General features: G+C 38.4%; 1 pseudogene; it reads right to left on the reverse strand.

The window, feature by feature from the left end:
* The window catches only part of LOC127671111 (vomeronasal type-2 receptor 116-like), a 40,527-nt pseudogene that overhangs the window by 14,567 nt on the left and 2,900 nt on the right, over window positions 1-23,060 (reverse strand).

The following is a 23,060-nucleotide window of genomic DNA, read 5'->3' on the forward strand; positions in this document are numbered from 1 at the left end:
ACAAAGAGGCTGAAAACATCCAATGGAAAAAAGATAGCCTTTTCAACAAATGGTGCTGGTTCAACTGGAGGTCAGCATGCAGAAGAATGCGAATTGATCCATCCTTGTCTCCTTGTACTAAGCTCAAATCCAAATGGATCAAGGACCTCCACATAAAGCCAGACACTCTGAAGCTAATAGAAAAGAAACTGGGGAAGACCATTGAGGACATCGGTACAGGGAGAAAGTTTCTGAACAGAACACCAATAGCGTATGCTCTAAGAGCAAGAATTGACAAATGGGACCTCATAAAATTACAAAGTTTCTGTAAGGCAAAGGACACCATCAAGAGGACAAATCGGCAACCAACACATTGGGAAAAGATCTTCACCAATCCTACATCACATAGAGGGCTAATATCCAATATATATAAAGAACTCAAGAAGTTATACTCCAGAAAACCGAACAACCCTATTAAAAAATGGGGTACAGAGTTAAACAAAGAATTCTCAGCTGAAGAACTTTGGATGGCGGAGAAGCATCTTAAAAAATGCTCAACTTCATTAGTCATTAGGGAAATGCAAATCAAAACAACGCTAAGATTTCATCTTACACCAGTCAGAATGGCTAAGATTAAAAATTCAGGAGACAGCAGGTGTTGGAGAGGGTGTGGAGAAAGAGGAACACTCCTCCACTGCTGGTGGGGTTGCAAATTGGTACAACCACTCTGGAAATCAGTCTGGCGGTTCCTCCAAAAACTGGGCACCTCACTTCCAGAAGATCCTGCTGTACCACTCCTGGGCATATATCCAGAGGATTCCCCACCATGTAATAAGGATACATGTTCTACTATGTTCATAGCAGCCCTATTTATAATTGCCAGATGCTGGAAAGAACCCAGGTATCCCTCAACAGAAGAGTGGATGCAAAAAATGTGGTATATCTACACAATGGAGTACTATTCAGCCATTAGAAACAATGAATTCATGAAATTCTTAGGCAAATGGATGGAGCTAGAGAATATCATACTAAGTGAGGTAACCCAGACTCAAAAGGTGAATCATGGTATGCACTCACTAATAAGTGGATATTAACCTAGAAAACTGGAATACCCAAAACATCATCAAATGAGGTACAAGAAGAAAGGAGGAGTGGCCCCTGGTTCTGGAAAGACTCAGTGAAACAGTATTCGGCAAAACCAGAACGGGGAAGTGGGAAGGGGTGGGTGGGAGGACAGGGGAAGAGAAGGGGGCTTACGGGACTTTCGGGGAGTGGGGAGGGGCTAGAAAAGTGAAATCATTTGAAATGTAAATAAATTCTATCGAATAAAAAAAAAACAAAAACAAAAACAAAAACAAAAACAAAACCAAAAAAAAGAAAACAAAACAAAACAAAAAAAAGGGAACCTCCTACCTTGAGAGAGCACTGGAAATCCCAACAAGCAGCAGAAAGAGTCAGCTGCAAATATTTGCACCCAACCAATAGACAGAAGCAGCTGACCCCTGTTGTTGAACTAGTGAAGGTTGAAAGAAGCTGAGGAGAAGAGCGATCCTGTAGGAGGACCAGCAGTCTCAATTATTCTGGACTTATGTGATACTTCGATCACTGGACCACCAAACAGGCAGCATATACCAGCTCCCAACACACATACAGTAGAGGACTGATGGGTCAGTGTTATGAGATGATGCACCTAACCTTCAAGAGACTGGAGAAATCAGGGAGATTAGAGGTCAGGCAAGGTGGGGGTCTGGACCTCCATGTGGAGACAGAGGGTGTGAAGGAAGTATGAGATGTTGAACAGTTGGTGAGTACATGGGGGTGAATAAAATATGGAGCGTAAAAAATTAATTAAAAGAAAGAAAATGTGACATCAATTCATTTTTAAAGTATCTGAAAAATCAGGGATATATGTCAAACATCTAAATTTTACACAACCAACATACAGAAAGCCAGTAGCTAATATCAAATTAAATGGACAGAAACTTAGGTAATTCCACTAAGATCAGGGACAAGACAATGTTACCCACTCTCACCAATCTATTCAATACAGAGGTTGAAGTTGTAGCTGGAACAGTCAGAGAACTAAAACAGATCAAGTGGCTACAAATTGGAAATATAGAAGTCAAAGTATTGCTTTTGACAGATGATATGATAATAAACATAAATAATTCCAAAAAGTCTACCAGAGAACTCCTACAACTGCTGAACACTTGGGGAGTAGGGGACCAGAAAAGGGGAAATCACTTGAAATGTAAATAAAAAATATATCGAATAAAATAAAAAAATTAATAAAAAAGAAAAAAGAAATAATAATAAAAGAAATATTAAAAATCAGAAAAAAAGTGGCTGAATACAAAATTAACATTAAAAAATGCCATATTCCTTCTTTAAACAAATGATAAATGAGCTGAGAAAGAAATTAGGGAAACAGATTACTTTACAATATTTATAAATAATATAAATATCTTCATGTAATTCTAGCCATGCAACTGAAAACCTATAAGAAATTATCTTGAAATCAATGAAGAAAACATTGAGAAAGATATCAGAATATCCAAAGATCTCTCATGCCCTTGAAATCGAAATTAACATAATGTAAATGATTACCAAACCAAAAGTCATCTACATATTCAATCCGATTTCCATCAAAATTACAATACAATACTTTACAGACCTTGAAATAGTAATCTTAACTTTATATGGAAAAACAAAATTCCAGCATCACTAAGGGAATCCTGAACTATAATAGAACTTTTGGAGGCAACCCCATCCTTGACCTTAAGTAATAGTAATAAACTCTGCATTATACTAGTCTAGGAACAAACAGATTGATCAATGGAATCAATCCTCAAAGCCACATGCCTACAGACACTTAAATTTCTGACAAAAACCCAAAATCATACAATGGGGAAAAAAGAAAGCATCTAAATAATAGTGGTGAGCTAATGGGATGTCTGATGTAGAGGAAAGAAAATAGATGTATATCTATCACCCTGCACAAAACTTCAAGTGAAGTTGATCAAAGACGTTAGCATAAAGATTCCAGAGAACCAGGTAATGCTATTAAAAATGGAATACAGAGCTAATAAAAGACTTTCCAAATAAGGAATCTCAAGTGTCTTAGAAGCTCCTAGTGAATTGTTCAACATTCTTAGTCATCAGAGAAATGTAAATCAAAATGACCCTCAGATTCCACCACATACCCTTTAGAATAACTAAAATCAAACTCTCAGGTGACAGCAAATGCTGGTAAGGATGTGGAGAAAGAAGCAAACTCTTCTATTGCTGGTGGGAATGGAAGCTGGTACAACCACTCTTGAAATCAGTCTGTTAGTTTCTCAGAAAATTGTAAATAGTACTACCTGAGGATCCAGTTACACCACTCCTGGGCATATATCCAAAAGATGCTCCAATATAATCATATCAGCCTTTTTTATAATAGCCAGAACTTGAAACAACTCAGATGCCCATAAATGAAAGAATGGATACAATACTTATCATACAAATACACAATGGAGTGATATTTAGCTATTAGAAATGGCAACTTTGAGTTTTGCATTCAAACGGATGGAAGTAGAAAATACCATCCTTACTGAGGATGTCAAGTAGCAAAAGAACACGAAACATATGTGCTACTCTCTCATAGTGATGTGGCTATTAGGCAAAAGGCTTGTAATACCCACCATACAATGGAGAAACTATGAAGATCAAGCTGAAAGAAGACCAAATTGTGGATCCTTCAGTCCTACTTAGAAGACGGAAGAAAATAATAATGGGAGCTAGAGGGAGAAAATTGGTTGACAGAGTGGAGGATGAGGGGAGAAGAGGGGCAGGATACAATTCACAGACTAAATGAAGCTCAAGAAGAAGGAAGAACAAATTATGGATACTCTAGTCCTTCTTAGAAGGGGGAACTAAATACCCACAGGAGGAGATACAGAGACAAAGTGTAGATCAGAGACTGAGGGAGAGATTAACCAGAGACTGCCCCACCTAGGGATCCATCTCATATACAGTTACAAAACCTGGACACTATTGTGGATGCCAACAAGTGCTTGTTGATAGGAGCCTGATATAGCTGTCACCTGGGAGGCTCTGCCAGTGATTGACAAATATAGAGGTGGATGCTCTCAGCCAACCATTGAACTGAGCACAATGGACGAGCTAGAGAAAAGACCCAAGGAGCTGAAGGGGTTTGCAGCGCCATAGGAAGAACAACAATATGAACCACCCAGCTCCCCCAGAGCTCCCAGGGACTAAATCATCAACCATAGAGTACACATGGACGGACCCATGGCTCTAGATACATATGAAGCAGAGGATGGCCTTGTTGGACATCAAAGGGAGGAGAGGCCCTTGGTACTGAGAAAGCTAGATGCCCCAGTATAGGGGATCCCCAAGACAGGGAAGTGATAGTCCGTGGAATGGTGAGCAGGGGGAGGGGCGATGAGTTAGGGGATTTTCGGGGGGAAATTAGGAATGGGGACGACATTTGAAATGTAATTAAAGAATATAACTAATAAAAATAAAAGTGCTTGCTCAGAGGAGCCAGATACAGGTGTCTACTAACAGAGCCTGAGAAATACAGATGGGGATGCTCACAGCCAACCGCTGGACTGAGCACAAGAATCCCAATGGAGGAGTTAGACGAAGGCCTGCTGGAGCTGAAGGGGTTGCAACTCCATAGGAAATACAGTATCAACCAACCAGAACACATGGAGAGAACCATGGGTACAGCTGCATATGCACCAGAAGATTACCTTATCTGGCATCAGTGGGAGGGGAGCCCTTTAGTCCTGTGGAGGGTGGATGACGCAGTGGTGGAGAATGCTAGGGCTCTGAAGTAGGAAGGTGTTGTGTGGGTGGGGGTGGCATCATCATAGAAGCAGGAGGAATAGGATTGGAGGGTTGCTGAGGGCAAAACAGGAAGGGAGATAATATTTGAAATGTAAACAAATAAAACAAACAATAAAAAATTTTAAAGAAAGAGCATAGACTTAAAGATTTAGTTGCGACTCTGAAGTAATGTAATTGCCACGTAGTTCTCTTGTCTAATTTTTTTCATTACTTAGTTTTGTCAGTGCGCCGTAGAGAAGATGTAAAACCCTCTGATCGACTTGTCCTTCACCTGTCTCATTGGAAATCTCATTGTCTGGGCAAGGACTGCAGTCAAAGCAACAGGTAGGCCTTCCCTCCAGGACAACTTTCCTGAATCCAGGGCTGCAGCTCTCACTGCAGACAGACCGAGGAATCTGAAAAATATTTAATACAAGATACAAAAATGCTTAGCTCCTAATCAGTGCCCAAGTACATATTTTATAATGGAAGGTGTATTAATTAAAATTTATTTTTAAAAACGTACAAACATGCTATTGAATGAAAAGTAGAAATGAAGTTTGGCCAGCAACAGCCATCGCTTTCCTCCTCCTGAATGTGGACAGAATCTGCCCAGTTTCCTCAAATCACTGCTGTCCTGATTCCCTGCCATGATGAACTTCACCCTCCAGCTGTGATGTTCTGAAGAGAATCCTACTTTCCTCGCATTGGTTTTGTTGCCCCCATTTTTCCAAGATGAGACTTAAAAATAAAAGAACATCCTCTCAGTTTGTTGTGTCTCTGCCAAAGGCTTAAAAGCAAAGGCTACCTGAAAACTGATTGTGACTGCCTTTCTAGTTGTCTTAGTTCCGGTTTCTATTGTGATCAAACAGCATGCCAATAGTAAACTGAGGACAGACATGTTTTTCATCAATGGAAATAAGGACCGGAGTTAAAGCAGAAAACTGGAAAATTAATAGAAATGGAGAACGTGCAGTGTTTCTGTTTACTATCCTGCTAATCATGGGTTTCTCACCCATGATTCTTAAACAACTAAGGACCACCTGACACCACTCCATTTTTTATGTGTCATTGTGAGATTATTTTTTCACTAATTGTTTTATTCAATTTCCATACCCTCCCGGTCCACACCCTAACAGTCCTCCCCCTCCCCAACTCTGCTGAGAGGGTGTGGGCCCCCTGGATTTATTGCCACTCTGCCACATCATGTCTCTACAGGATTAACTTCATACTCTCCCACTCTGACTAAGGAAGGTAGCTAAGTTGTGGAGTGAGTCCCACAGATAGCTTAAGGACAGCCCCCACTTCAGCTATTTGGAACCAACATGGAGTTTGAGCTGCACATCTACTACATATTTTGAGGGTGTGGAGACTATGTCTATCTCAGGTATGGCCTTTGATTAGTGGATTATTTTGACAGAGCCCCCAAGGGTTGAGGTTACTAGACTCTTGGTCTTACTGTGGAGGTACTAAACTATTCTGGGCCTCAATCCTTCCATAAGAGACCCTTAGCTCTGTCCAGTGTTAGGCTGTGGATCTCTTCATCTGTGTCAGTCTACTGTTGGGTGAAGCATCTTAGAGGACACTTGTGCTAGGTCTTTTTCTGCAAGCATAAAAGAATATCACTAACTGTTTCAGTGACTGAGTATTGCCCCAGGATGGATCTTAAATTGGGCCAATTATTGGTTGGCCATTCTATCAATCTCTCTTCCATCCTTGCATTTCTTTTAAATAGGACAGATTTGGGGTCAAAATTTTTGTGTCTGTGTTGTTGTCCTTATCCCCCCAAGGCAGGACCAGCATGGCTATAGGAGTTGTTTGTCCTCTTCATGTTACACATCTCCACGGCTATTTTTCTCAGCTATGGTCACCTGAATTTTCTACTGGTACCCTTCCTAAAGCGATGACTCTGACACTTCCTTGTGACTCCCCCAAACCCTATACTGCTGGCAGCTACAGATTGCCTTTCATTCTTTTAACTCTCCCAACACCTGATACTGAGACCACCATTCCCTACCACCTTCCCTCGTACACCCAATTCCTCCCTCACTCTACCCATTATGACTGTTTCAAACCACTTCTAAGAGAGATTCATATATCCTCGCTTCAGTATCCTGCTTTGTTTAGCTTCATTGGGTCTGTGGATTGAATCAAGGCTAATATATACTTTATGACTAATGTCCTCTCAAGAGTTTGCAAATACTGTGCATGCCTTTTGGGTCTGGGTTACCTCATTGGGGAGGATATTTTCTAGTTCCATCCATTTTCCTTGAAAATTTATAATGGCCGAGTGTTTTAATAGCTGAATAGTAGACCACTATGTGAATGAACCACATTTTCTGAATCTATTTTTCCATTGAGGCCTATCTGGGTTGTTTCCAGTTTCTGGCTATTATGAACAAGGCTACTATAAAGATAGGAGACCAAGTGTCTTTCTGATATGGTACAGCAGTTTTGGTTATATGCCCAGGAGCAGTATATATACACGTCTTCACGTAGTACTATTTACAGTTTTCTGAGAAAATGCCACATTGTTTTCCTGTGTGATTGTACAAGTTTGCAATCTCACCAGAAACGGAGGAGTGCTGCCCTTTCTCTATATCCTTACTACCATATGCTATCTCTTGAGCTTTTCTTTTTATCTTAGCCATTTTGATTGGTGTAAGATGATTTCTCAGGGTCATTTTCACTTGCATTTCCCTGATGACTAGGGTTGTTGAACATTTCTTAACTGCTTCTAAGACATTCAAGGCTACCCTTTGGGAATTCTCTATTTAGATCTTTACCACATTTTAAAAATTTTGTTATTAGCTTTTCAAATTAAGGAATCTAATTTCTTGAATTACTTATTATTTAGAATATTAGGCTTCTACTGAATGTAATGTTAATGAAGATCTTTTCACAGTCTATCAGCTGCAATTTTTGTCCTATTGATAATGTCCTTTGCCTTATGGAAGTGTTTCAGGTTCAGTTATCAATGGTTTCATGATCCGTCCAGGAAACTGTCTTCTCTGCCAATGGGTTCAAAACTATTTCCCACTTTCTCTTCTATTAGACTCTGTGTATCTTGGTATTATGTTGAGGTTTTTGAAGCACTTGGTCTTGGGTGTCCTCAGAGTGATAAATATTGTTCTATTTGCATTCTTCTATAAGCATATATTCAGTGGGAGAGACATCATTTGTTGAAGATGCTTTCTTTTTTCCATTGTAAGGTTTGGCTTCTGTAAAAATCAAGTCTCCGTAAATGTACTACAGGGAACTGATTTCATTCCACCGATCAACTACTTTCATTTTATAGGAAACCATAAAGGTTTTATACCATTGCTCAGTATTACATTTTGAGGGCAAGGATGGTGATTTCTCCAGAAGTTCTTTTATTGTTCAGGTTCATTTAACTATTCTTGGTTTTTGTTTTTCCATATGAAGTTGAGAATTGCTCTTTGAAGGTCTGTAAATAATTGTCTGAGAATTTTCATAGTAATTACACTATATCTGTAAATTCCTTTATGAAATTTGTAAAATTTAGGGAACACTCTAAATTTCCAATGTTCACTAGGTTAATCAAATTCATCCATGAGGATGAAAGAGGTTTCCATCTTCTGACATCTTCTTCAGTTTATTTTTCAAGGACTTGAATTTGTTTTCATACATGTCTTTGATTTCCTTGGTTAGAGTTACACCAAAATAGTTTACATTATTTGTGGTTATTATTGGCAAGGGTGTTTTTTCACTAATTTTTTTCTAATCCCATTTTTTAATAAATTAGGGAAATATCTCCCATATTAATGGTCCCTCATACTACCATGTTTTATGATAATACTCGACAGGTTTTCCTTGATGAAAGAAGTTCAGAAATACTATGTATACTAAGATTCCTCTTCTCAGGGAAGTTCAATTTATGTTATTTTGAAAAAAAAATTACCTTGGACTCTGGAAGTTAATGTAAACAGCCTGATATCTCTTTTGTTACAATGATGTCAGAAAGTAGTAATTGATAACCTTTCTTTAAAGGTCAAAATGATTAGATAATTTAAAAATGTTTAAAACACTTCCACAAGAATGAGCGATCAGTAAAACTCTTAATAATAATAGTTATGAGTGTATTGATGGGGTAAGTATTAACAACCAAGATTTACTACATCAAGAAGCATATAAGATTTACTTAGAATCACACCTCTGTAAATCCCATGGGCTAGTTAATCATGTAGTCAGATATCATCAGCTGTTCCCCCTTGGAAGCACTAGGAACAAATGTACCCACTTTCACCAATAGTGAAAGACCTGATGGAAAGTCCCAAATGTTGTTAATATCATACTCTGGATCAGCCTTCCTTTTCCAGTCCAGAACCACAGGGTCACCAACAGAGTTTTTGACTTGAATATTCTTCAGAAAAGGGTGAAGCTAAAAGATATGAGAAGTCTTATGATGAAGTTGAAGTTATGGATTTATAATTTAATTATGAATAAGGAGATATTTCCTGACAATAATATATGATGTTAACACTGTTTTAATTAATTATCTATGGGACTGAACACAACAAAAGAAAGCTTAGGAGAAAATAAATATAATTTTTTTCTTAAATGTCAGTTTGCATAGAATATGCCAGGCCAAGAAAAACCAAATGATCAAAGATAATACAGCAAACAAGTCACAACTTTTTATCCGTTTTCAAAAGATTGAAGCTACTTCATTTCTATCACTATTATCTAATAGAATAAAATATAATTCCAAGAATCTCTAAAATGCTACAAAAGACCCTATTACTTTGCCATGGTTTAAAGAAACTATCTTATTACTATTCCAAGTACTACCAAATGTTCAAGGACTATGGAGTGAATGGATCTCAACTTCTTTGAAAAACTAGGTATATCCTTATATTTCCTGACATTTTTACAGCCTCAATGTTTAAGACGACGTTATTTGAGTTTGGTGGATAATCAGGAGTTGGCTGATTTAGAGCACATACTTATTCTAATGGCATACAGGAATTTTGTATATATTTTGTGTAAAATGAACTTGAAAACCTGGATTTTTTTTTCTCTTTTCTTTTTTCTTTTTGTTCTGGTTTATTTGCAAGAATGAGAACATGCATTTCAAACAATCAAATGTTTTATAAACTTAGCAACATAGAATACAATGGCAGTTTTCAAACTAGAAAGCATAGCCTAACATGAATTGGTAGCCATGACTTACATGTATGTTGACTTCTATGAAACCCAGAGGTACACAGTTGTCCTGAATGCTTCACTGACTTAAAGAGTGCTTATTGTTCCTATGAATAAAAAGTCACACAAAATTTCCCTAGATCCAATTACCTAATGCCCCAATGTTGCCTGACACATACCTCTCAAGACAGCTTAACATGGTAACTCCATTATAACCACCAGCTTGGCACTTGGATTTGGATTGCAGATGCAGTCACATTGACAACTATGACTACCCATCACAACTAACTGTATGTCATGCTGTGACACAACAAATTATTCTTATTTATCTAAAGTGGGGTGTCCTCTAAACAACATTTTCATTGCCTTTACCCTCTAATCACCTTTTCTTGGCAATTCCCATTCTAATTTCTAAATCTACTCTAGAATTTGGATCTACATTTCCTTTTTTATAGTTTTTGTATGCTTTTCAATGTAATTATTCAGTTCCATCCTGATTGCAGTTCCTCTTTTTAGACTAATCCATCTCACCACCCAACCTCCATCAACTTCTCTGAGATGGTGGAGCATCCCCTGGGTATTCCCAACTCTACGACATGAAGATGCTTCAGGGATCGGCACATTAATGAAAGTCTTGGTTTTTCTACTGAGAAATTATCAAGACAAATATATCTGCTATTTCCTTTTTTGTTTGCTTGGGGGTTATGGTTCTTTTTCAAGACAGGGTTTCTCTGTGTAGTCCTAGCTGTCCTGGAACTCACTCTGTAGACCAAGCTGGCCTCGAACTTAGGAATCTGCCTACTTCTGCCTCCCAAGTGCTGGGATTACAGGCGTGTGCCACCATGCCCAGCTATCTCTGCTATTTCTACAAAAAGAATAATTAGTCTGTTAAACAGAATCTTCTACAGGCCACCCATCATATACATAGACATTGAACTATATTGATATCTAAGCACTGAAATATGCACTATGTCTTATAGGTTATTGAATGGAAAAATAATATAGCATTACCAGTTTGAGAGCTTTTCAGGCATCTGTGACATGTTGGTGAATTTACAATTCAAAGAAAGGCACATTACCTGCCAGGGGGATAACAGAGTCCTATCAATATTTGCCTGTGGTTGAACTTGTATTTGATCGAGATTCTTCTCATGGAGACTGTGGGCCACTGCATACACAGCATTGTACACATTGTAACTCTCTTCAGTCATGACCATTTCAAAAAGACTCCTTGGCAACAATCCCAAAGATGCATTGGACAGACATTTTTCGATGATTTTAGGTACAGAAGGCAATCTTAAGCAATCGAAAAAAGTCATCCACAAGATAAGAAGAAAAGTATCTTCTGGGTACTTAACAGGATTGGCTTCCTGCATAAATTTTGTAAAACCAACAATCTCCCCATGATGGGGTGAAAAAGTGAGAGCCCCATGGGATAAATGTAACACTGTATATGGATGAATACTTGGGCTAATCCAGTTTTTATTCATAACCCAGATTTTATTCATCGTGTACTTTCTATAGATATTTATTATTACAATTAATAGGAAATCAGTGGGTCCATAAATTACAATCACATCTGCTGATGACTCTAGAGTACACATCTGATCATATCTTAGCGAACGATATGTTGATTCTCCCAGAAACGATACTGTTTCTACAAAAGCTATGCAGGCTTTGTTCTTTTCCATCTCCATTCTAAAATCTGATGCAAACTGAGAACCTTTGTGGTCATCTGTGATGAGCAGTCCCACCCAGGTCCAGATGAAATGAAGCATCAAAGAGGCAATACCACAGAACAGAGCTGTGTCTTTGGGGGCTACCTGGTACAGAGATATAAACTGATTTGTGTCAACCATTGCATGATCAAAAGGCCCAACAGTAAGCTGAAAGGAAATCAGTATTTTAAAAAGGAGAACAATAAATGTCATTTAAATAGTCTTAGTCTTAAAAACCCGATTTCAGTTATAAAGTTGATACTCTGCTCAATAGTTCTTAATGTCACATCTCACCTCCTGAGGGTTTCCAGAAAAATTATTAAAAGTATCAAAGTTTTAAATTGCCTTGTGTACTGTTCATCCTTCTTACTCTACATCAAAGGAAACGAAGAACAGACTGTGTCTGTATTTGTCTTTGTATTTGCTCTTTAATGCCAATTAATCAAAATCTCTCCTTTTAATTTTGCAAGCAGCTAATTCTGAGAAAAGAAAGCTGGCTTCCCACCACTCACATCATGTGCACTCACCTGAGGAAATTTGTAACGACCCAACAATGTCCCAATGATTTCAGATGATTTCCATGATATTCCAGTAAGTGTAGCAGCTGATTTCCACTTTTTTCTACAATTGTAATTAGGGATAAATATGCTCAAACCTGTGAGCCAATAGAATACACTCTTCAGAATGTTCCTTTCAGTATCTGGGAGATTATATATCTCAAGTCCCAGAGACGTGTTTGGTAAAACATGAGGGTTCAAGTTGATTTCATTGATGGCAAATAACATGGCCAAAACAAGTTGGTAGTTTCGTATATCCGTCCTGCATAGAAGTATCACAAAATTCATATTGGGAACTCATAACTATTATACCTATAACCTATAAGGCACAGAAGACACCTTAGAAAATATTGACACAACAATCAAAGCAACCACAAAATGAAAAAAAATTCCTAACTTAAAACATCCTGGGAATCCAAGACACAATGAGAAGACTAAACCTAAGGATAATAGGTATAGAATAGAACAAAGATTCCCGACAGAGAGGGCAAGTAAATACCTTCAATAAAATTATAGAAGAAACTTCCATAACCTAAAGAAAGAGATGCCCATGAATATATAAGAAGCCTACAGAACTCCAAAGAGACTGAACCAGAACATATGTTCCTCCCATTACATAATAGTCAAAACACAAAATGCACAAAACAAAGAATATTAAAAGCAGTAAGTTTAAAAGGTCAGGTAACACATAAAGGCAGACCTATCAGGATTACACCAGACTTCTCAACAGAAACTATGAGAGCTAGAAGATCCTCAGCAGATATCATACAAACCCTAAGAGAAGACGAATGCCAGCCCAGGCTACTAACTTTCTACAAATTCAGCCCTACAAAGGGTAACAGATGGAAAATTCCAACAGGAAGAGGGAAACTACACCCTAGAAACAGAAGAATGTAATCGTCTTTCAAGGAACCCCAAAGAAGATACCCAAAAGAAAAGAACATAATTTCATCTCTAACAACAAAAATAACAGGAAACAACAATCACTATTTCCTAACATCTCTTAATATCAATAGACTCAATTCCCCAATAAAAAGATATAGACTAACAGACTGGATATGTGAACAGGATACAGCATTTTGCTGCATACAGGAAGCGTACCTCACAGACTAAAACAGAAAATACCTTAGGGTAAAGGGCTGGAAAACAATTTTCAAAGCAAATGGTCTCAGGAAAGAAGCTGGAGTAGCGATTCCAATATTGAATAAAATCTACTTACAACCAAAAGTTTTCAAAAAAGATAAGGACACTTCATACTCATCAGATGAAAAATCTGTCAAGGAGAGCTCTCAATTCTGAACATCTGTGCTACAAATGCAAGGGTACCCACAATCATAATAGAAATTTTATTAAAGCTCAACGCACACAGTGAACCTCACAATAATAGTGGGGTACTTTAATACTTCAAACTAACCAATGGTCAGATCATGGATACAGAAACTAAAGAGAGAGACACAGTGAAACTAACAGAAGTTATGAAACAAATGGATTTAACTTATAACTACAGATGATTTAACTCTAAAGAAAAATAATAAACCTTCTTCTCACCATGGTACCTTCTCAAAAATCTACCATATAATTTGGAAACAAAATCAACATTAACAGATCCAAGAATTTTGAGTTAATCCCATGTATTCTATCAGACCACCACAGAATGAGTCTGATCTTCGATAACTACAAAAACAGGAAAACCATGTACACATGGAAGTTGAACATCTATCTCCTCAATGGTAACTTGGTCAGGGAAGAAATAAAGAAGGAAATGAAAGACTTCTAGAATTCAATGAAAATGAAAGACACATCATACCCAAACTTATGGGGCACAGTGAAAGCTGTGCTAAGAGGAAAGCTCATAGCTCTGAGTGCCTCCAAAAAGTAACTGGAGGGAGCATACACTAGCAGTTTAACAGCACACCTGAAATCTCTCTTACAGAAATAAGCAAATACACCAAAGAGGTGTAGACAGCTGGAAATAATCAAACTCGAGGATGAAATCAACCAAGTAGAAACAAAAAGAACTATATAAAGAATCAGCAAAAGCAGTTGCTGTTTCTTTATCAACAAGATAGTGGAAATACTTAGCCAAACTAATTAGACACACAGAGACAGTATCCAAATTAACAATGTCATAAATGAAAAGGGAGACATAGCAACAGAGATGGAGGAATTTAAAGAAATTATCAGGTCCTAATACCATAGCCTATACTCAACAAAACTGGAAGTCCCTTTCTCAGAGGAACCATAGCACCCTCACTTAAGTCCTCCTTCTTCGTGAGCTTCCTGTTCTGGGTGAATTGTAAATTGTTTATTTTGAGCTTTTGGACTAGCATCTGCTTATTAGTGAGTGCATACCATGTGCATTCATTTGTGATTGGTTACCTCACTCAGGATGACACTTTCCATTTTCATCCATTTGCCTAAGAATTTCATGAATTCATTGTTTTTAATAGCTGAATAGTATTCTATTGGGTATATATACCACAGTTTCTGTATCCATAATACTCACAGGAGCTATAAGGGAGGCAATGTGTGGAGCAGAGTCTGAAGTAAAGGCCACCCAGTGACTGCCCTACATGGAGATTCATCCTATAAACAGTCACCAAACACTGATACTATGACAAGAAGCGTGTACCAAAAGGAGCATGCCATGGCTGTCTCCAGAGGGGCCCTGCCAGAGCCTTACAAATACAGAGGCAGAAGCGAGCAACCAACTATTGGACTGGGCTTGGGGTCCCCAACGGAGGATATGGAGGGAGGTCCGGAGGACTGAAGGGGCATATAGCCCCATGGGAAGAACAATGACTTCGGATACCCAGACACCCCAAGACTCCCAGGGACTGAACTATCAACAAAGGGGTACACATGCTTCCAGTCAAAAATGTGTCAGAGGACGGCCTTGTTAGGCATCAGTGAGAGGAGTGGTCTTTGGTCATGTAAAGTCTCAATAGAGGCCCCAACAAAGGGAAACGAACAGGGGGAATGTGGGGGTTGGAGGTGGGACTGTGTCGGGTAGAGGGGCATATACATGGAGACAGTGGGTGGGAGGAGGGGTAGGGAATCTTTGGGGGGGCGCTTTTGGGAGGGGGTATATTGGGAAAGGTTTTACCATTGGCAATGTAAATGAAGAAGATACTCAATAAAAAAAGAAAGAAAGAAAGAGATGCAGCCATTAAAACTTTGCCAACCAAAAAAATGCACAGGGCTAGAAGATTTGAGGGTAGATTTCTATCAGAATTAAAGACGTCCTAATACCAATAATCCCAAACTCTTTCACAAAATAAAAACAGAAGGAACACTACCCAATACATTTTACAAAGCCTCATTTATGCTTTGTAAAGCCTCATTTACGCTAAACCACACAAAGACCCAACAAAGAAAGAGAACTTCAGAACAGTTAACAATTTCCCTTATGAATATTGCTGTAAAAATATTCAATAGAATTCTAGCAAAATGAATCCAAGAACACATCAAAATGATTATTCACCATGATCAATTGTGCTTCATCTCAGGGTTGCAGAGATGGTTCAATATATGGAAATCCATCAACTTAATCCATTATATAAACAATGTCAAACAAACAAAAACCCACATGATCTTCTCATTGGATCCTGAAAAACTTTTGAAAAATAAAACACCCCCTCATGCTAAAAGTATAGGAGAGATCCGGAATTCAATTCCATACCTAAACATAATTAAAGAACTATAAAGCACACCAACAGAGTTAGAGAACAGGAGCAACCGGAGAGGGATAGAGGAGCAGGAGGGCAAAAAGGAGGGGCATGAACAGGTAATGGAAGAGACAGGAGAGAAGACAGAAAATAAAACAGAAACAAGTAGCAGTGGAGATGGGGAAATGAGGGCAGCCAGAAGACAGTCCCAGAATCCAGGAAAGTGAGAGGCTCCCAGGATGCAATGGGGATGGCTTTAGTAGTAATATCCAAGAAAGAGATACAAAACCTGTACAGACAACCTCCAGTAGATCGTCATGACCCCCAGTTGAATCATGATGCCACCCATGTAATTCGAAACTTTAAATCCAGAAATATTCCTGTCCAAAGGAAAGAGAGAGACAAAAATGGAAGAGAGACTGAAGGAAAAGCCATCTAGAGGCCACCCCAACTAGGAATTCATCCTACCTGTAGAACCAAACCCCCACAATATTGTCCATGTCAAGGGCTTGCTGGAAGGAGCCTGGTATGACTGTTCTCTGAGTGGTTATGCCAGAAACTGATTATTACTAATGGAGAAACTAACAGGCAACTACTGGACTGAACACAGGGACCCCAATAGAAGAGAAGGGGAAGAACTGTAGGAGCTGAAGGGGATTGCAACCCCATATGAAGAGCAACATCAAGTAACTGGACCATCCAGTCCTCCCAGGGACTAAACAAGCAACCAAAGATTGTACATGAACCAAGACAGGATTCCAGACACATATGGAGAAGAGGATGGCCTTCTCTGACATCAAGGAAGGGGAAGGAGGCATGATTCTCTGTGTAAAGGGATGCTAGACTGGTGAGGCTGAAGGAGGTGAGTGGGTGGAGGAGCACCCTCTTAGAGGTAAAGATTAGGGGGTGAGGGCTAATGTGACGGGGGGCTTTGTGGAAGTGGAACTGGGAAGGGAATTCTCATTTTAAATATAAACAAAAATGATAAATAATGTATTTGTATAAGAAAAAAGAAGACAGCATAGATAAAATAGATACATCTTTCAAATAAAATGTTAAATTTAAAAACATTCCAGACCCAAAACATCCAGAAAAATCTTGGACAATATAAAAAACAAAATGTAAACAAATTGGAAAGGAAGAAGTCAAAGGAAGAAGTCAAACTATCATTATTTGCAGATGACATGATAGTCTACCTAAGTGACCTAAAAAACTCCACTAGAGAACTCCTACAGCTGATAAGCAACTTCAGCAAAGTGGCAGGTTATAAAATCAACTCAAGCAAATCAGTAGCCTTCCTATACTCAAAGGATAAGCAGGCTGAGAAAGAAATTAGGGAAATGACCCCCTTCACAATAGCCACTAATAGTATAAAGTATCTTGGGGTGACTCTTACCAAACATGTGAAAGATCTGTATGACAAGAACTTCAAGACTCTGAAGAAGGAAATGGAAGGAGACCTCAAAAAATGGGAAAACCTCCCATGCTCATGGATCAGTAGAATTAATATAGTTAAAATGGCCATTTTGCCAAAAGCAATATACAGATTCAATGCAATACCCATCAAAATCCCAACTCAGTTCTTCACAGAGTTAGAAAGAGCAATTATCAAATTCATCTGGAATAACAAAAAACCCAGGATGGCTAAAACTATTCTCAGCAACAAAAGAAATTCTGGGGGAATCAGTATCCCTTACCTCAAGCAATACTACAGAGAAATAGTGTTAAAAACTGCATGGTATTGGTACAGTGACAGGCAGGAGGATCAATGGAACAGGATTGAAGATCCAGAAATGAACCCACACATCTATGGCCACTTGATCCTCGACAAAGAGGCTGAGAACATCCAATGGACAAAAGATAGCCATTTCAACAAATGGTGCTGGTTCAACTGGAGGTCAGCATGCAGAAGAATGCAAATTGATCCATCCTTGTCTCCTTGTACTAAGCTCAAATCCAAATGGATCAAGGACCTCCACATAAAGCCAGACACATTGAAGTTAATAGAAAAGAAACTGGGGAAGACGAGGACATCGGTACAGGGATAAAGTTTCTTAACAGAACACCAATAGAGTATGCTCTAAGATGAAGAATTGACAAATGGGACCTCATAAAATTACAAAGTTTCTGTAAGGCAAAGGACACCATCAAGAGGACAAATCGGCAACCAACAAATTGGGAGAAGATCTTCACCAATCCTACATCAGATAGAGGGCTAATATCCAATATATATAAAGAACTCAAGAAGTTAGACTCCAGAAAACCAAACAACCCTATTAAAAAATGGGGTACAGACTTAAACAAAGAATTCTCACCTGAAGAACATCGGATGGCGGAGAAACATCTTAAAAAATGCTCAACTTCATTGGTCATTAGGGAAATGCAAATCAAAACAACCCTGAGATTTCACCTTACACCAGTCAGAATGGCTAAGATTAAAAATTCCGGAGATAGCAGGTGTTGGAGAGGGTGTGGAGAAAGAAGAACACTCCTCCACTGCTGGTGGGGTTGCAAATTGGTACAACCACTCTGGAAATCAGTCTGGCAGTTCCTCCGAAAACTGGGCACCTCACTTCCAGAAGATCCTGCTATACCACTCCTGGGCATATACCCAGAGAATTCCCTACCATGTAATAAGGATACATGCTCTACTATGTTCATAGCAGCCCTATTTATAATTGCCAGGTGCTGGAAGGAACCCAGGTATCCCTCAACAGAAGAGTGGATGCAAAAAATGTGGTATATCTACACAATGGAGTACCATTCAGCCATTAGAAACAATGAATTCATGAAATTCTTAGGCAAATGGATGGAGCTAGAGAACATCATACTAAGTGAGGCAACCCAGACTCAAAAGATGAATCATGGTATGCACTCACTAATAAGTGGATATTAACCTAGAAACCTGGATTACCCAAAACATAATCTACACACCAAATGAGGTACAAGAAGCAAGGAAGAATGGCCCCTTGTTCTGGAAAGACTCAATGAAGCAGTATTCAGCAAAACCAGAACTGGGAAGTGGGAAGGGGTGGGTGGGAGGACAGAGGGAGAGAAGGGGGCTTACGGGACTTTTTGGGAGTGGGGCGGCTAGGAAAGGGGAAATCATTTGAAATGTAAATAAAAAATATACCGAATAAAGAAAAAAGATAAATAGTTTTCTACTGATCTGTGGTATAAGGGACATACACTTAAGAAAGCCAGTTTACACCAAGCCTAAATCCAAGAAAGCAATTCTTCAAACATCAGGAACAAGACAAAGCTGTCCACTATCTCCAGAACTATTTAATATAGTACTTGACATTGTAGATTGAACAATAAAACAGAAAAGGAGTTTATGGGAATTCAAGTTGAAAAGGAAGCTATCAAAATATCACTATTCACAGATGATATGATAATATAAATAAGTGAGTCCAAAGTCACATATACTAAAGTAACTAAAAATTATCAATAACCATCCTACATGGAATCAATAAGGAGACCAAGGAAGAAATTGCTAGTGAACCACCCTTTACAATAGCCACAATTTATATAAAAATATTGTGGTGCCAAACACCAAGCAAGTTAAAAACATGTATAGTCGGAAATCCATCAATACAATCCACTACATAAACAAACTCAAAGAACAAAACCACATGGTCATTTCATTGAATGCTGAAAAAGCATTTGACAAAATTCAGCATCCTTTCATGCTTAAAGTCTTGGAGAGAACAGGAATTCAAGGCCCATACCTAAACATAGTAAAAGCAATATACAGCAAACCGGTAGCCAGCATCAAACTAAATGGAGAGAAACTTGAAGCAATCCCACTGAAATCAGGGACCAGACAAGGCTGCCCCCTTTCTCCTTATCTTTTCAATATTGTACTTGAGGTACTAGCTTGGGCAATTCGACAACATAAGGAGGTCAAAGGGATACAAATTGGAAAGGAAGAAGTCAAACTATCATTATTTGCAGACGACATGATAGTTTACCTAAGTGACCCAAAAAACTCCACTAGAGAGATCCTACAGCTGATAAACAACTTCAGCAAAGTGGCGGGTTATAAAATCAACTCAAGCAAATCAGTGGCCTTCCTATACTCAAAGGATAAGCAGGCTGAGAAAGAAATTAGGGAAATGACCCCCTTCACAATAGCCACAAACAGTATAAAGTATCTTGGGGTGACTCTTACCAAACATGTGAAAGATCTGTATGACAAGAACTTCAAGACTCTGAAGAAGGAAATGGAAGAAGACCTCAAAAAATGGGAAAACCTCCCATGCTCATGGATGGGTAGAATCAATGTAGTTAAAATGGCCATTTTGCCAAAAGCAATATACAGATTCAATGCAATACCCATCAAAATCCCAACTCAATTCTTCACAGAGTTAGAAAGAGCAATTATCAAATTCATCTGGAACAACAAAAAACCCAGGATAGCTAAAACTAATCTCAGCAACAAAAGAAAATCTGGGGGAATCAGTATCCCTGACCTCAAGCAATACTACAGAGCAATAGTGTTAAAAACTGCATGGTATTGGCACAGTGACAGGCAGGAGGATCAATGGAACAGGATTGAAGATCCAGAAATGAACCCACACACCTATGGCCACTTGATCCTCGACAAAGAGGCTGAGAACATCCAATGGACAAAAGATAGCCTTTTCAACAAATGGTGCTGGTTCAACTGGAGGTCAGCATGCAGAAGAATGCGAATTGATCCATCCTTGTCTCCTTGTACTAAGCTCAAATCCAAATGGATCAAGGACCTCCACATAAAGCCAGACACTCTGAAGCTAATAGAAAAGAAACTGGGGAAGACCATTGAGGACATCGGTACAGGGAGAAAGTTTCTGAACAGAACACCAATAGCGTATGCTCTAAGAGCAAGAATTGACAAATGGGACCTCATAAAATTACAAAGTTTCTGTAAGGCAAAGGACACCATCAAGAGGACAAATCGGCAACCAACAAATTGGGAAAAGATCTTCACCAATCCTATATCAGATAGAGGGCTAATATCCAATATATATAAAGAACTCAAGAAGTTAGACTCTAGAAAACTGAACAACCCTATTAAAAAATGGGGTACAGAGTTAAACAAAGAATTCTCACCTGAAGAACTTCGGATGGCGGAGAAGCATCTTAAAAAATGCTCAACTTCATTAGTCATTAGGGAAATGCAAATCAAAACAACGCTAAGATTTCATCTTACACCAGTCAGAATGGCTAAGATTAAAAATTCAGGAGACAGCAGGTGTTGGAGAGGGTGTGGAGAAAGAGGAACACTCCTCCACTGCTGGTGCGGTTGCAAATTGGTACAACAACTCTGGAAATCAGTCTGGCGGTTCCTCAGAAAACTGGGCACCTCACTTCCAGAAGATCCTGCTATACCACTCCTCGGCATATACCCAGAGGACTCCCCACCATGCAATAAGGATACATGTTCTACTATGTTCATAGCAGCCCTATTTATAATTGCCAGATGCTGGAAAGAACCCAGGTATCCCTCAACAGAAGAGTGGATGCAAAAAATGTGGTATATCTACACAATGGAGTACTATTCAGCCATTAGAAACAATGAATTCATGAAATTCTTAGGCAAATGGATGGAGCTAGAGAACATCATACTAAGTGAGGTAACCCAGACTCAAAAGGTGAATCATGGTATGCACTCACTAATAAGTGGTTATTAACCTAGAAAACTGGAATACCCAAAACATAATCCACACATCAAATGAGATACAAGAAGAAAGCAGGAGTGGTCCCTGGTTCTGGAAAGACTCAGTGAAACAGTATTTGGCAAAACCAGAACGGGGAACTGGGAACGGGTGGGAGGGAGGACAGGGGAAGAGAAGGGGGCTTACGGGACTTTCGGGGAGTGGGGGGAGGCTAGAAAAGGGGAAATCATTTGAAATGTAAATAAAATATATCGAATAAAAAAATTGGAATTAAAAAAAAAAGAAAATGTGCATATATATATCGTAAACCTAAAAAAAACCCATGTATAATAAAAAGGTTCAGTCACTGAAAATAAATTGAAGATGTCAGAAGAAAGAGAGATCTCAAGAGATGATGTAATAGTAGGATCAACATAATGAAAATGGCCTTCTAATCAAAAGAAATCTCCTGTTTCAACTTAATCATTATCAAAATTACAACAGAATACTTTTCAAAACTTAAAAGAATATGTAACTTCATACGTAGAAATAAAATGCCACTATAGATGAAACAATTATGTACAATAAAGAAAATCCCAAGGTATTACTTTCCCTGATTTCAAACTGTGCTACAGAGCAATAGTAATAAAAACATCATTGTTTTAGCTTAAAACAAACAGATTTATTAATAGAATTAAACGAAAAACCCTAATTGGAATCCATACACCTATGGACACTTGATCTCAGATAAAAATCCAAAAATTGTACCATTGTAAATAAGAAAGTATTTTCCATGAATTGTTGTGGTCTCACTAGATGCCAATGATTATAGAATGCAAATAGATGCACATCTAGCTTTTTGCACAAACCTAAATTCCAAATAGATCAAAGATATTAACATTAGACCAGAAATACTGAATATAATCCTAGAGAAATTAGGGCAAACCATTGAATGCATTGAAGAGGAAAGACTTTCTGAACAGAACACCAATCATGCAGTTACTGTACATTATCGAAGCTAATAAAATGATAATAAAAATGGTTTGGTAAGGCCAAGGAAAGACCAGTTGTTCAAAACAGCAGTCTTCAGAATGAAGAAAGATTTTCACCAATTCCACTTCTTGCAGATAGCTATTATCCAAAATATTTAGAGTACTTAAGAGACTAGAAAACAAATATTTCAAATCAAATATTTCAATTAAAATGCAATACATATCTGAACAGAATTTTCAACAGAAAAATCTTAAGTGTCTGGGAAACATTTAAATAAATGTTCAAAATTCAACAGAAAAATGTAAATCAAAATGATTCCGTGATTTCATCTTACACATGTCTGCTTGGCTAAGATCAGAAACAAAAGTGACAGTTGACACTGGTGAGGACCGCAAGGAAAGGGTGTGCTTGCTCCTCCATTCATGGCAAACTTTTACAGAGACCTTGTCCATCAGCAACTCAATAGCCTGCCATACCACTGCTGAGCTTACATCAAAATAT

Source organism: Apodemus sylvaticus, chromosome 20 (assembly GCF_947179515.1).
Source record: "Apodemus sylvaticus chromosome 20, mApoSyl1.1, whole genome shotgun sequence".
Taxonomy (NCBI): domain Eukaryota; kingdom Metazoa; phylum Chordata; class Mammalia; order Rodentia; family Muridae; genus Apodemus; species Apodemus sylvaticus.